Source organism: Arachis ipaensis, chromosome B9 (assembly GCF_059453495.1).
Source record: "Arachis ipaensis isolate K30076 ecotype BB chromosome B9, ASM5945349v1, whole genome shotgun sequence".
NCBI classification, from domain to species: Eukaryota; Viridiplantae; Streptophyta; class Magnoliopsida; order Fabales; family Fabaceae; genus Arachis; species Arachis ipaensis.
In genome coordinates, this window is record NC_142444.1 from 132,776,802 (window position 1) to 132,793,445 (window position 16,644).

General features: G+C 39.5%; 1 pseudogene; it reads left to right on the plus strand.

The window, feature by feature from the left end:
• Positions 1-14,005: 14,005 nt before the first annotated feature.
• On the plus strand, positions 14,006-15,205 carry LOC148546380 (uncharacterized; annotated as a pseudogene).
• The last annotated feature ends 1,439 nt before the right edge of the window (positions 15,206-16,644 follow it).

Consider the following 16,644-nt stretch of genomic DNA (forward strand, 5'->3'; position numbering starts at 1 on the left):
GAAAATAATTTTTAGAGATGTTTTTACGAGTGTTCCGATACATCTAGTTTTAGTAGTTATACACCTGAGATATTTTAATATTATTTTAACCCACCTCCAAGCCAACCAATCACAACTCACCCTACACCCCCAAAACCCCCAAGGCTGGCTCATTTTCACTTTGTGGCCGAAAATAGGTAGAGAGAAAAAGAGAGAAAAGTTCTTAGTTCCAAATCTTCAAAGCTTGATTTCTGCTGAACTAAAACTCAAATCAAAATTCCAATCCGACCAAAATGATCCTCTCTTCTTTCTTTACATGATCATATGACTTATCAAGGCTGGAATCAAGGTGAGTTGGCTGCACCATCTCTCTTTTGATTCGGTTTCAAGGAAACATGCTTAAATATGTGTTTTCTTGATGTGATTTAGGAGGAAAAAGTGCTTAAGGACCACCTGAAAGTTTAATTGAATTAGGAGCAGCAAAACCAGGTAGGGTGTCACGAAATTAATCATGATTATTTGTGTTTGATTTGTGTGAATGTTGTATAAATTGGCTGTGCTAAAAATTGGTTGCATATATGATTGATTCTTGGTGAAAATTTGGTGAAATTTTGATGAAATTTGATGAAATTCAAGCTTTAAAGTTCATGTTTTTGGAGCAGCTGGAAAAATGAAACCCTAGGCTTAGATTGAGGTTCAATTTGTGTTGAAATCATGTAGAAAAGATGGGGTTTTAGTGGCTGCAATTTTATTTTGAATTTTGGTAAAAATCGGTTGCTGAAAAGACTAAAAAACGGGTAAAAACAGAGAAAGAATCTGAAGAATTTACGAAGAACACGAAGAACACTTTGAGTGTGATGAAGAACATTGAAGAACACCTTTTAGATCTTAGAAAGGGTAAGGAAGTAAATATTTTGGTGTTTGAGGGGTTATTTGGTAATTTCTGAAAGTTAGGGTGGTTAAAGTAGAAATATTGAAAGTTACGGGTGGTAAAAAGTAAATTTTTAAAGTTAAAAGTAAAAATAAAGTTAATTTTCGAAAATATATTAATAAAATAATAAATAATAATAAAATATTAAATAATAATATTTAATTAAAAATAATATTTTAATAAAAATAATAAAATATTGCAGAAAAGGCAGTTTTCTGTAAAAGCTTTAGAAAGACAACTTTAAGCGCAGAATCTCATAATTACCTTCATAAAACACTTAGGGAGTGGTAAGAACATATTAGTGAGTCAAATATAAAGGAAAGATAAAAAGTTAAAGAAGAGATAAAAATCGAAGAAAAAGTCTGTAAAGTACTAATGACAGAAAAAAGACAGAGACTAGCGAACGAACTAGGGCAACATAGTTAGTCTTTGAATTGCGAATAGGGTTAGGTATTATATGAAAAGTTAAACCATTTCAGTATAGACTTAATGAACCTATACTTGGGACAGGTTAACTATTCATACCGAAATTTACATAAGCTTTAAATACGTACGTTAAACAGAGAAATCAGAGCAGAGTAGAGAAACACAGAGCACAGAATAACCAGAGAAAAGTAAAGAGATACAGAGAAAAGAGTAACCAGAGTAGAATAAAGGGATACAGAGAAAAGAGTAATCTGATAAAGAGAAATGGTTTGAGTTAAGATGTTGTAAAAGTAAAAGCTGTAAACTTTGTATAGTATGATTGAACAGAGAAAGAAAGAAGTACTGCATAAGAATGTGAAAGTAATAATGAATAATGGGAATGATAATGAATGATGATAATAAGAAAAGAGTAATATCACAAAGAGAATAGAGGAGAAGAGTATAAGAATAAAGAGTTAAGCCTTGTGGCATGATGTTCTGTTGTATGTTCATCTGCTGCTTTTCCATTGGCCCTAGAGGTCCTGTAGGCCCAAGTTCACCTACAGTAAGTTGTTATTCCTATAGGCCGAAGTTCACCTACAGTGAATATCAATTGTGTATCTCAGGGTGTTGCTCCTGTAGGCCGAAGTTCACCTATAGAAAGTTATTGTGTTGTGTTTATATTATTCCTATAAGCCGAAGTTCACTTACAGGGGCGCCATTTCTGTAAGCCGAAGTTCACTTACAGAGGTGCCATTTCTGTAGGCCGAAGTTCACCTACAGAAAGTTGTTCTGTTGTGTTTAGACTATTCCTGTAAGCCGAAGATCACTTACAGGAGTGCTGCTTTTGTAGGCCGAAGTTCACCTACAGAAATAAAGCCATATCTAGGACTAGTTCCTGGGTAATGTCGGGTTGCAGGGTGTAAACCGACACGTGAGCTCATGGCCTGCATAGGACAGACATGCATCATACTTGGTTGCGCATTTCCTCTGTTATGATTGTTGTTTGAATGTATGCTTTCTTTGTTTTCATTCTATTCTCTGTGTTTGTGTTTTGTTTTATTGTATTCTTTTGTTTGTGTTTTGCTTTCTATTTTCTCTATTTATCTGTTTCTTCTGTCTACTGCTTCTCGGTATTCTGCTATTTATCTGCTAAATAACACGGAATTAATGAACTTAACTAATAACCCCGACCCTACTAAGAACTCCCCAGTTCTTACCCCTTCTTTCTCCCTTCCCCCTTCAGATGGAAGCAAGAGTTCCTCTCTGTAGTTCACTGACGACCGTTTGTAGAAAGGATTCCGCTCTAGGTAGTCTTCTGAGTCTAGGGTGAATATCTTTCTTTGTTTATATGTATATACTGTGAGACCAGCCAATATCTGCACCCCGTTTGTACGCGAACTTTAACCTAAATCGTATGTACGAGACTCTTGTTATGTGGCTACTTGATGAGGTACTAGAGTGATGTCATATGGCAATGTCTGATCGTGCAAAGGAGTAGAAGTTGATGAATCACCTTTTGATGACGTTCCACCTGACTTGAGTTTTGAAGACTTAGAACATACTTTCCCTCGCTTTAGTAGTTTAGAGGGACTAGGTGAGTATAGAGTCTAGGCTAGCCTGGGCGCCAGCTTAGGGACTTCTTGAACAGGTCAGGGCCTAGGATGTTGTATGTATATATATGTATATAGTTATTATCTAGCTATATCTAGGGGTGTTCTAACTAAAAGTCTATACTCTAATAAAGCCTGAATCACTGAATGTTGTTGACTACCTGTGATATATATTTATGTGTGGTTGTTTATAACTGTTTTATCTGTTATCAGTTCTGAATTGATTATGAATGATTCTGTTTATTAATTCAAACGTTTTCAGGAAAAAAAAAAAGTACCTCACTAACTAACTACACTTTTAACAACGAATCAGGCTCATATAATAAATAATAGATAATAATTAGGATGACAAATTGGTAGCACTCGGTTTCTGGTATGTCCTAGGCGTACTGAAAATTGGGTCGTTACACAGATGAATTTGATTACTCAACAATTGAATGGGATGCAGGTTTCAGCTGTTAATACTTAGAATGCACCTCAAGAGGCTCCTTATGACATGACTGGTAGCTCTATGAAAGGTGAGAATTATGATTATGCTCAATGTTCTTCTGAACAGGTCAATTACATGGGGAATGCTCCTAGAAACCCCAATAATGATCCATACGCTAAGACCTATAATCAGGGGTAGGGGTGGCAAGCGGGGAAGCCCGCCCCGCCCCGCCCCGTCCTGCCTAGTGAGGCAGTCCCAGAATTCCAGCCCGCCCCGCCTAACGGCGGGCTGGTTAGCCCACCAAATATCCTCTTTTTTTTAACTATTAAATAATATTTATAAAGGCATAAAAAAATCTCTTTTGTTTTTTACTTTTAACTATTATAATTTCTAAAAGTATAAATAAATTATATTTTTTATATTCATAAACATTAAAGTCTTTGTAATTATAAATATCTAATAAACATAATTATAAACCAAGTTTTCATCCAAAAACAAAATTATAAATATTGTTCCCAAAGCAAAATAAACATAATCCAAAACATAATTATAAATATTTTCTCTAAAACAAAATAAACATAATCCAAAACACTCAATTTTTATCTTCATTCTCTTGTAAGTTGGGTTGGAGAAGGTTGGGTTTTGGCAAAAAAAAAAGTGTAAAAATACCCCTTGCCAAAAAAATACTAAGCTTGGCGGGGAAGCCCGTCCCGCCCCGCCAAAGCCCGCGGTTTAAGCGGTGCGGGTTAGGCGGGCTTTTGCTATTTCGCAGTCCCAATTTTCCGGCCTAGCCCGCCTTTTTGGCGGGTTACGCGGGCCGGCCCGGCGGGTTTAGGCCCGTTTGCCACCCCTAATCAGGGGTGGAGAAATCACCCAAATTTGGGGTGGAGAGAGCAACCTCAGGGACCACAGAATTTTAACAATAATTTTCAGGGCAATTTTTAGCAGAATAATTATAGTAACCATCAGTTTCAGTCTCATCAACAACAACCATCTCAGCAGGCAAATTCTCAATCCCAGAAGAACACTGATTTGGAAGCAATACTGGCTAGTTTTATGCAGGAGACTAGAGCTTCACTCAAAAACTTGGAGGTGCAAGTAGGCGAGTTGAGCAAGCAAGTACCTGAGAGGCCTCCAAATACACTTCCTGGTGATACAGTGGTAAACCCAAGAAAATATTTCAAGGCTATTCAATTGAGAAGTGGTAAAGTAGCTGGTTCTGAGACTAAGGTCAATGAGGAGCTAGTTGAAAAAGAAGCTCCAGAGGAGAAAAAGAAGAGGTGGAGCACGTCCCTCCTAGGCGTGCAGATAATCCATTCCCAGTCTCTCTTAACACTCATCCTACATTGCCTAAGGCTCCTGAGTACAATCCTAAAATGCCATATCCTCAGAGACTTCAGAAGGCTTCCAAAGACAAGCAATTTTCTACATTTTTAGAAGTTTTCAAGAAGCTTCAAATCAACATTCCTTTTGTTGAGGCTCTTGAACAAATGCCTCTCTATGCTAAATTCATGAAAGAATTGTTGACTAACAAAAGGAATTGGAAGGAAAATGAGACAGTGGTGTTAACAAAGGAATGCAGTGCTATTATTCAACATAATCCTTCTGAGAAGATACAGGACCCAGGAAGCTTTGTAATTCCTTGCACCATTGGAGATGTCACTATTCAGAGAGCATTGTGTGATCTTGGAGCTAGCATCAACCTCATGCCACTTTCAGTGATGAAAAAGCTCCAAATTGAGGAGGTAAAACCCGCTCGCATTTCTCTTCAACTTGTTGATCTTTCTATTAAAATTTCTATGGGGGTTGTTGAGAATTTACTTGTGAAAGTGGGACCATTTATTTTTCCTACTGATTTTGTAATATTGGATAAAGAAGAGGATCAAAAGTCCTCTATTATTCTTGGAAGACCCTTTTTAGCTACAGGTAGAGCTTTGATTGATGTACAAAAAGGTGAATTAACCCTGAGGCTCAATGAAGAACAGGTGGTCCTTAATGTGTTTGAAGCTATTAAACACCCTAATGATTCTGAGTGGTGTATGAGAGTTGATGTTGTTGAGCTACTTGTTTAAGAGGTACTAGAAGCTGAGGTACTTGATGATATTTTGGACCCTCTCTCTAAGTATGAATTACTTGAGATTGATGATTCCCCACCTTAAAAGAACATAGCTAGCACACCTAAGGTGGAAGGAGAAGTTCATAAGCTTGAGCTTAAGCCTTTACCTCCTTCTTTGAAATATGTGTTCCTAGGTGAAAATGATTCTTATCCAGTGATAATTAGCTCTTCTCTAAAGTCTGAAGAAGAGGAGGTGCTTATTTCAGTGCTCAGGAGCCATAAAACAGCTCTTGGGTGGACCATTAGTGACTTGAAGGGGATTAGTCCAACTAAGTGTATGCACAAGATCCTTCTTGAAGATGATGCTAAACCAGTTGTGCAACCACAAAGGAGACTCAATCCAACTATGAAAGAGGTGGTCTAAAAATAGGTAATAAAATTATGGGAAGCAGGTATTATTTACCCTATTTCTGATAGTCCTTGGGTAAGCCCTGTGCAGGTAGTTCCCAAGAAAGGAGGGATGACAGTGATCAAGAATGAAGAGAATGAGATTATTCCTACAAGAACAGTCACATGATGGAGAATGTGTATAGACTACAGGAGGCTCAACACTGCTACAAGGAAGGATCACTTCCCCCTGCCTTTCATTGATCAGATGCTTGAGAGGTTAGCTGGTCATGCTTTTTATTGTTTTCTAGATGGATATTCTGGATATAATCAAATTTCAGTGGACCCTCAAGATTAAGAGAAGACAGCATTCACATGCCCCTTTGGAGTATTTGCTTACAGGAGAATGCCATTTGGACTTTGTAATGCTCCAGCAACTTTTCAGAGGTATATGCTTTCAATTTTTTCTGATACGGTTGAAAATTTTATCAAAATATTTATGGATGACTTTTCTGTTTTTGGTAATTCTTTTGAATCCCGCCTTAAACATTTATCTCTTGTCTTGAAACGGTGTCAAGAATAAAACCTTGTTTTAAATTGGGAAAAATGCCATTTTATGGTTACAGAAGGCATTGTTCTTGGACACCGAATTTCAAGTAAGGGGATTGAGGTAGACAGAGCAAAGGTGGAGGTAATTGAAAAATTACCACCACCAACTAATGTTAAGGCAATTAGGAGTTTCTTGGGTCATGCAGGATTTTATAGAAGATTTATAAAGGATTTTTCTAAAATTGCTAAACCATTGAGCAACATGTTGGTTGTTGATGTTCCTTTTATCTTTGATTTTGATTGTCTGCATGCCTTTGAAACTCTGAAAGCAAACCTTACCTCTGCTCTCATTATAGCTCCCCCTGACTGGGATTTACCCTTTGAATTAATGTGTGATGCTAGTGATTTTGCTATAGGAGCGGTTTTAGGACAGAGGCATGGTAAGCTTGTACATGTCATTTACTATGCTAGTCGTGTGTTAAATGATGCTCAAAAGAATTACACAACTACAGAAAAGGAATTATTAGCTATTGTGTATGCTGTTGATAAGTTTATGTCCTATTTACTTGGTTCTAAGGTTATTGTTTATACTAACCATGCTGCTTTGAAGTACCTTCTAACCAAGCAGGATTCTAAACCAAGATTAATCAGATAGGTGTTGCTCCTTCAGGAGTTTGATATTGAGATAAAAGACAGGAAAGGGTCAGAAAATTGAGTAGCTGACCATCTATCCAGAATTGAGCCTGAAGCAGGATTACAACCACCCACAGCTGTGACTGAGACGTTTCTGGATGAGCAATTGTTCCTCATTCAGTAGGCTCCATGGTTTGTAGACATTGCAAATTATAAGGCCATGAATTTTATTACAAGGGAGTACAGTAGGCAACAAGTAAAGAAGCTGTTGACTGATGCCAAGTACTACATTTGGGAGGAACCATACCTTTTAAAAGGTGTTCAGATGGTATAATCAGGAGATGTGTCCCAGATGAAGAAACACAGCAGATTCTTTGGCACTGTCATAGTTCTGAATATGGAGGCCACTTTGGTGGTGAAAGAACAGCTACAAAGGTCCTTCAGAGCGGGTTCTACTGGCCTACTCTCTTAAGAGATTCAAGAGAATTTGTGAAGCATTGTGACAGATGTGCAAAGGCCACGAATCTCCCTGCCAACCATGAAATGCCAGCAGGGGATTCTTGAGGTTGAGTTGTTTGATGTGTGGGGTATTGATTTCATGGGACCTTTCCCACCCTCACATTCAAACAACTATATTCTAGTGGCAGTTGATTATGTGTCTAAGTGGGTGGAGGCTGTAGCTCTACCCACCAATGATGCCAAGGTGGTAATGAGCTTTCTTTAGAGATATATCTTTAGCCGGTTTGGTGTCCCAAGGGCACTCATTAGTGATGGTGAAAGCCACTTCTGTAACAGACAGCTGGACTCTCTTCTGCATAGATATGGAGTCCGTCATAAAGTGTTAACCCCCTATCACCCTCAGACAAGTGGACAGGTTGAAGTTTCCAACAGGGAACTTAAGAGGATTCTAGAGAAGACCGTCAGTGTTTCAAGAAAGGACTGGTCTAGGAAGCTTGATGATGCTCTCTGGGCATACCGGACAGCGTACAAGACTCCAATTGGCATGTCCCCATATCATTTGGTCTATGGCAAAGCCTGTCACTTGCCAGTTGAGCTGGAGCACAAGGCTTACTGGGCAATCAGGTACCTGAATCTTGATTCAGAAGCTGCAGGAATTAAGCGGATGCTTCAGTTGAATGAGCTTGATGAATTTAGATATTCAGCTTATGAGAATGCCAAGCTCTATAAGGAAAGAACCAAGCTGCTGCATGACAAGAAGATTGCCATCAGAGTCTTTGAGCCAGGACAGATAGTGCTTCTGTATAATTCAAGGCTAAAATTCTTTCCCAGAAAGCTGAAATCCCGGTGGTCAGGACCGTTTGTGGTTACCAGAGCTTCACCATATGGTCATGTGGAAATACAGGAAGAGAATTCTGATGGGAAGTTTACAGTGAATGGCCAGAGGTTGAAGCACTATCTTGGAGGCGAGATTGATCGCCAGAGGTCCACTCATCTGCTGAACTAGCAGAACTGACCGTCAAGCTAGTGACGCTAAAGAAGCGCTTGTCGGGAGGCAACCCGATAATTTCATATCCTTATTAGCTATTTTTCGTAATAGTAGTTTTCTTCCTTATTTGATTTTTACTAAATTTTTACGATTTTTCAGATCATGCAGCTATCTTAGAACAGGAACCTGATAAAAAAAAGGGGGGCACACGACGCGCAAGTGTTGCTGACGCGCACGCGTCAGATAGGTGTGCGCAAAAAATAAATTTGAACAGAGAGTTGCGTGGGAATGACGCAAAAACGATGCCTCTAGCACAAACAAACCCACGCGTTCGTATACCTTATGCGTGGGCGTCATTCATGATTGTGGCACCTTACGCGTCCGCGTCATCGACGCATACGCGTGACCTCGCAAATCGGCGTAAAAGGTGTTTGGGCAGAGAGTTGTGCTGGCTCGGGGTTGGGAGTGTGATAAACGCACAAAATTGCCCACGCGTACGCGTCCCTGACGTGTGTGCGTCATTTGACCAAACAGCCATCCACGCGTGCGCGTGCATGACGCGAACGCGTCGTATGCTAATATTAGTTCCCTAGCCATGCGAACAGAGAGATGCGCGCGCGCGGCTGGATTCGCGCGAATTGCGCCAAACCTAGGGCACACGAACGCGTGCCTGACGCTGACGCATCATTAAGGAAGTTCCGCGACCCACGCGTACGCGTGCCGTACGCGTACGCGTCGCCTTTGTCGCCAAGTTTTAATTTTCTTTCTCCCTCTCCCAATCCTAATTCTCTCTTGTTCTTTTATCCTTTCCTTTTTCTTTCATATTAATATTTGTCTCTTTTTATTTTCAGTTCTTCTTTGCTTGAGGACAAGCAAACCTTTAAGTTTGGTGTTGACGCTTCGCTTATAGGTTTTCTGTCTATTCTTATGGCACCAAAGGGAGGCGAATCATCTTCACAGAGGAGCACAACCTGAAGAATAAAACGACCGCTAGGATAATTAAGGTGGTTGAGTTCCTTTCATTTTTTTCTTTCTTTTCCTTCCCTCTTTTTTATATTATGTTCCAGTTTTCTGCTATTTTTTCTTTGTTTGTTGCATGATCCTTTATTAGTTAGAATCCTAGGACTAGTTTAGTTCCCCCTATTGCTTTAATTCTGAAAAGATGTCTCATGTATTACTCACTGAGCTTGAATTCAAATAAAAAAAATACAGGAGTGATATATTGCATGAGAAAGTGGGTCTATATTGAAGAATAGTCTTATTTACTTAAATGTGGTGGTATTTTCTGTAATTCTGAATGCATGACATGAACAGCGCATATTTTTTATAGTGAAGTTTATGAATGTTAAAATTGTTGGCTCTTGAAAGAGTGATGAAAAAAATGTTATTGATAATATGAAAAATCATAAAATTGATTCTTGAAGCAAGAAAAAGCAGTGAAAAACACGAAGCTTGCGAAAAAAAAATTTTATAAAATAAAGAAAAAAAAAGAAAACCAAGCAGAAAAAGCCAATAACCCTTCAAACTAAAAGGCAAAGGGTTAAAAGGATCCAAGACTTTGAGGGCCCAAAGGAATAAAATCCTGGCCTAAGCGGCTAAAATCAAGCTGTTCCTAACCATATACTTGTGGCGTGAGGTGTCAAGTGAAAAGGTTGAGACTGAGCGGTTAAAGTCGTGGTCCAAAGCAAAAAGAGTGTGCTTAAGAGCTCTGGGCACCTCTAACTGGGGACTCTAGCAAAGCTGACTCACAATCTGAAAAGGTTCACCCAGTTAGGTGTTTGTGGCATTTATGTATCCGGTGGTAATACTGGAAAACAAAATACTTAGGGTCACGGCCAAGACTCATAAAGTAGCTGTGTTTAAGAATCAACATACTGAACTAGGAGAATCAATAACACTATCTAAATTCTGAGTTCCTATGGATGCCAATCATTCTGAACTTCAAAAGATAAAGTAAGATGCCAAAACTATTCGGGATTGCAGTTGCAAACCTCACTATAAGAAGAGACATGAGCTTAATCGAACTCTCATTCTCATGCAAATTCACATCCTAAACTTATATTAGTTTTGGTTGCTTGAGGACAAGCAACAGTTTAAGTTTGGTGTTGTGATGCGTGAGCATCTTTCCTATCTTTTCCTAGTGAATTTGCATCTAATTTGTTGAGTTTAATAAAGAATTAATTATCTTTTAGCCAATATGGATGCTACTTTGAGCCTTTTGTAATTTTGTTTATTTTAGGTAGCATTCGGTTGGATTTGATGGAGTTTCTGCAGCACAAGAATCAAAGGAGATGGTAGCGAGGAGCGACGTGTATGCGTGACTGATGCGTACGCGTGATTTGGAGCTTTCCATGGCGATGCGTGCACGTGACTGACGCGTACGCGTGATTTGAAGATTTGCAAAGCGACGCGTCCGCGTGACTCACGAAAAAGACTATCGACGCGTACGCGTAACTGACGCGTACGTGTGACGTGCGCCACATGCAGAAAATGCAGAAAAATGCTGGGGGCGATTTCTAGGCTGTTTTGACCCAGTTTCTAGCCCAGAAAACACAGATTAGAAGCTGGAGAATGGACAAAGCAAGTGGTCCCCACCCATCAGCTGAAGACTTGTTAATTAATTTAAATTTAAATTCAAATCTGATTTTAGGAAAAGATATTATTTTAATTTTAAAAATTAGATTTTAAATTTATTAGGATTAGTTATAAAAGGGAGATTTCTACATAATCCCATCAGATTGGAACTCAGTACATTTTTACCTAAATCCTTATTTTCTTTCTGAACCATGAGCAACTAAACCTCCACTATTAAGGTTAGGAGCTCTGTCTATTGTATGGATTGATATTATTATTTTCCTATTTTAATTCATGTTTTGATTTATATTTCAATAATTGTTTTTGTTCTTCATTTTATGAATTTGGGTGGAACGGAAATATGACCCATGTTCTAATTGAGTTCTTGTATAACTTGGAAAAGCTCTTTACTTGAACAATAGCTTGAAAACATATTATCCTGAATTTCTAATTGTTTGTATTTAACGGGATACGTGACATATAATCCCTTTATTTTTGGATAATTAGGATTCTTGTGGCATATAAACTAGAATTTGATCATCACCCTCTAATTGGAGTTAATTGACCAAGGAATTGGCAGTTGATAAATTTTAGAGGAGACTAGGAAGGTGTAAGGAATTAGGGTCTAGTCACAAATAGTTTGCCATGAATTAAATCTTACATGATTAAAAGTAGTTAATAAGAAAAGTCAATCCAGAAAATAGATAACTCTGAAATCTTAACTATTTTCCCATATATATTTCACAACTCATTTGCTGCTTGCTTTCTGAAATTCTTAATTTACTGTTTAATGCTTTTTGAATACCAAAACACTCTTTTCTATTTGTCTAACTAATCCTATCAAACACTATTATTGCTTAATCCATCAATCCTCGTGGGATCGATCCTTACTCACATAAGGTATTACTTGGTACGACCCGGTGCACTTGCCGGATAGTCTGTGGTTATAAATTCCGCACCAAGAACTCAAAAGGATTCTAGAGAAGACCATTAGTATCTCAAGGAAGGACTGGTCCAGGAAGCTTGATGATGCTCTCTGGGCATATCAGATAGCATACAAGACTCCTATTGGCATGTCCCCTTATCAGTTGGTCTATGGTAAAGTCTGTCACTTGCCAGTTGAGCTAGAGCATAGAGCTTACTGGGCAATCAAGTTTCTGAACTTTGATGCTCAAGCTGTAGGAATAAAGAGGATGCTTCAGTTAAATGAGCTTGATGAATTCAGATATTCTACCTATGAGAATGCCAAGCTCTATAAAGAGAGAACTAAGATATGGCATGACAAGAGGATTGCCATCAGAGTCTTTGAGCCAGGTCAAAGAGTACTTCTGTTCAATTCAAGGCTTAAACTCTTTTTTGGAAAGCTGAAATCCCAGTGGTCAGGACTGTTTGTGGTAACTAGAGCATCACCGTATGGTCGCATGGAAATTCAGGAAGAGAATTCTGACAGAAGATTTACAGTTAATGGCTAGAGGTTGAAGCACTATCTTGGAGGCAAGATTAATCGCCAAAGGTCCACTCATCTGCTGAACTAGCAGAACTGACCATCAATCTAGTGACGTTAAAGAAGCGCTTGTCGGGAGGCAACTCGATGTTTTCGTATCCTTTAGGTTGATTTCTTTTACTTTAATTTCGTTATTTGTCTAGTTTTATTTGAGGTTCTACTATTTTTCCTTTATTTTACGTGTGTTTGGATCATGCAGAGTCATTAGAACAGAAACATGTACCTGAAGACAGAGTTTCGGACACCCTGGAGAAGCTAGGTTCGGACTGGGTGGCACCTAACTTAAAGTTAGGCGCCAATGCTGCATACAAGTTGGTGTTACTCTTGGGAAGGGTTGTGCCTAACTTGGCTCCATCAAGTTAGGCGCCACATGCAGCGTGTTGGGAGTGATTTGGTTCTGCCTGGTCTGCGCCTAACTTGGCATTCCTCAAGTTAGGCGCCACACCAAGCGTTGGAGTTGCATCATATTCGGGAGGCTTGAAGTTAGGCACTAGGTTCCTGAAGTTAGGCGCCAGGTGTGAAGGCCAGCGAAGTTAGGTGCCAAGCATCCCCAAGTTAGGCGCTGAGTGGGACGCTAGAGTTGAAGTTAGGTGCCGTAGGGCTGAAGTTAGGCGCCAGGTTGGAGGTTCACACTCAAGTTAGGCGCTAGGGAATCAAAGTTAGGCACCAGGCTTATATTCTCCATGAAGTTGGGCGCCATGTTGCCCAAGTTAGGCACCACACAATTGGCCCCCCCTAACTATTTCCTAACCGGATCCTATAAACCTTGCGCCAAATCTCATCCCAATCAATTCCAAAATACCCTCCCCCTCCTGATTCAACTTTCCCCTTTTTCTAAGCCTTTTCCGACCATAGCCCTCAAACCCGTGAACCACTCCCCTTCCCCAAGCCAACCCGTGCCTCCTGGCCCGTGACCCCTGCCTATATTCCATTCCTTCATTCCCAATTCATCATGTATCCTCTCCCCTCCCAAGTCTAATCCGTGACACAAGCCCTTCTCCCAACTCCAATCTGTGACACAAGTCCCTTCCCAATACATAATCGTGACCAACCCTCCACGAAACCACACTCCAACTCCTCTATATAAGCCCCCCTCAATCCCACTTCAAGCCACACCTCAACTCAATCTCCCCCCCTTCTCTTACAATACACACTCTCTGAAACCCCCTCCCTTCTCAGCTAACAAAATCATAACCCACCTCAAACCCCAACAATCTCCAACTCTTTAGCCCCCACCCCACCATACAAGCCCCCTTTGATTCAACCATACTCCCCTCTCCTCTCATTGTCCTTTTCTTCTTCTATCTTTCTTTATTTCATTCAAAAAAAAAAATAGAACAAAAATTTTTAAATTTAATTTTTATTTTCTTCTTTTTTCTTTTCTTCGTTCACTCTCCTCTATGTCCCTCTTTGTATTTTTCTAATTTGTTCGGGGACGAGCAAAAGTTTTAAGTTTGGTGTTGTCGCTTTACTTGTTTGTTTTCTCTGTTTTCTGTAATGGCACCCAAAACTATTGCGTCCTCAAAGAAGAGGAAAGGCAAAGAGCCAGCCACCAGTTCTCATGATTCACACAGGTTCCGATCCAAGCTCCATGAGGAACACTTCTATGATCAGACCTACAAGAAGGCTGTGACTCCGTAAGTGAGATTTGTACTAAAATCGGCTGAATATTCGGAAATTCAATTTGAAATTGAGAGAAGAGGGTGGCATTTTCTGTGCAACCCACACACGGAGGTTAGACAACTGATGGTCCAAGAATTTTATAGAAATCTCTGGGTCACGTACAAGGATGTTGACGGGGTCAATGAGAAGAATTATCAAAGTTATGTGAGAGGCAAGGTCATTGATTTCAGCCCAAGAAGCGTCCGACAAGACCTCCATCTGCTGTGTCCGCCTCATCTAACTGCCTGTTACAGTGAGAGAATGCATAAAGACCAAGAATTGGATCTAGTTATTGAAGAATTATGCATTCCGGGTTCTCAGTGGAGGATAGGTGCAGAAGGGAAGCTGAACCAACTAAGGAGCACTGATCTTCTTATTGTAGCTAGGGGATGGTTGGACTTCATCCGAAGGTCTATCATGCCTACTAGCAACCGGTCTAAATGCACTGTGGACTGGGCTGTCATGATTTACTGTATCATGAAGGGAGAAGTGGTGGATGTAGAGAAAATTTTTCTAGAACAGATATACAACATTGCCTCTAATCTTCTTAAGAAGGCTAGGCTTGGTTTTCCACATTTGATTTACCGCCTGTGTGAAGCAGCAGGGGTAAAGGTGGAGAATGACTTCCCCATTCCTGTTGAGAGACCAATTACCAAGAAGACCATGGAGACTCACCGGGAACAGCACAAGGTCCCCAGAGAAGAGCAAGTTGAGGAGGAAGCTCAATAGGATCAGCCACTAGTGCCTCAGGGACACTACTTCCCACCTCAGGAATACTGGCAGCAGCTCACTTCATCTATTGAGCAGATGAGGATCACGCAGGATAGCCGCTGGCAGCAGTACACTACATCTATTGAGGAGATGAGGGTGACACAAAACAACCATTGGGAGTATCTCACCACCATCCTTGATCAGATGAGAGCTGCTCAGGACTCTCAATGCCAGGAGATTTCCCAGCTGAGACAGGATTATGGCAGCCTGAGAGGACCATATAGATCACAGCCAGAGGAGAGAGATCCCCACCATGGAGATTGAGGTAGCTTAGTTCCTTTTACTTCCTATATTATTTTTTCATTACTATGTTATGTTCCTGTTTTCTGCTGTTTTGACTTAGTTTCTGCCTAATCCTTTGTTATTTCAATTTTTAAGTTCTAGTTTGAATTGCTATTTTAATTCTATTATTTGCTTTAATTCTAAAAGTGTCTCATGTACCGCTCACTGAGCTTGAATTCAAAAGAAAAGGATGTATTGCATGAGAAATAGAGTTTATAACAAAGAGTAGTCTTATTTACTTAAATGTGGTGGTATTCTTTGTGATTCTGAATGCATGACATGAACTGTGCATATTTGAATTTGAATCAAGGGATGTTGATGTATAAGGAACAAGAATTTAGAGAACTATTATGAATTCTCTGAAGTAAACAAAAGCTTAATCCTTGAAGCAAAAGAAACAGCAAAAGAAAAATAAAAGCAAGGTCCAAGGCTCTGAGCATCAATGATTAAGGAGGTCAGACATGATTAAAAGCTCAAAGAGTTGTTTTCCTAGTCATATGCTTGTGGTATAAATGTGTCAAGTAATCCTTGAGATAGAGCACTAAGAGTCAAGATCAAGTGCATTTAACAGAGTATGCCAAAGGCTTTGAGCACCACTGTTTGGGAGTAACTGAAAGAAAAATCAGAACTTAAAGAGAGTTCCCCAGTTAAGTGCTTGTGGTGTTTTTGTGTCAAGTGAAGCTTGAGATAAAACATTTAAAGTCACGGCTAGGCTCAGGTTGTAAAGCACCAAAGAAAAAAGAACTAAAGGAAATTTGTTGTGTTCAAGGATTAAACTGAAGTATAAAAGATTAGAGAATTCATAATATTTTCCGGATTCTAATTTCGAATGACAGTGACATTCATCTGATTCAAAGGAGAGTGAGATGTCAAAACTATTCAGGATTGCAGTGTGTAAACCCCACTTTAAGAAGAGACATGAGCTTAATTGAACTCTCACTTCTCATGCAAATTCACATCCTATGCCTGCATTAGTTTTGGTTACTTGAGGACAAGCAACAATTCAAGTTTGGTGTTGTGATGCGTGAGCATCTTTCCTATCTTTTCCTAGTCAATTTGGATTCAAATTGCCGAGTTTAATCAAGATTTAAATATATTTTAGCCACTATGGATACTACTTTGAGTTGTGTGCAATTTTGTTTATTTCAGGTAGCATTCGGATGGATTTGATGGAGTTTCTGTAGAAACAGAGAAGAAAGCGAATGATGTTGTCAACCTTGACCTCCCTGCACTCTAACATAAATAAACCGATCTATAGAGGTCCAATTGACATGTTTCTAGTGGCATTGGAAAACTAACTTCCAGAGCTTTCCAACGATATATAATAGTCTACACTTCTTCTCCAGAAATTTGGCAAGGGTGGCACCTAACATGGAATTCTCCAAGTTAGGCGCCAAGACAAACTCCACACGCAAATGTAC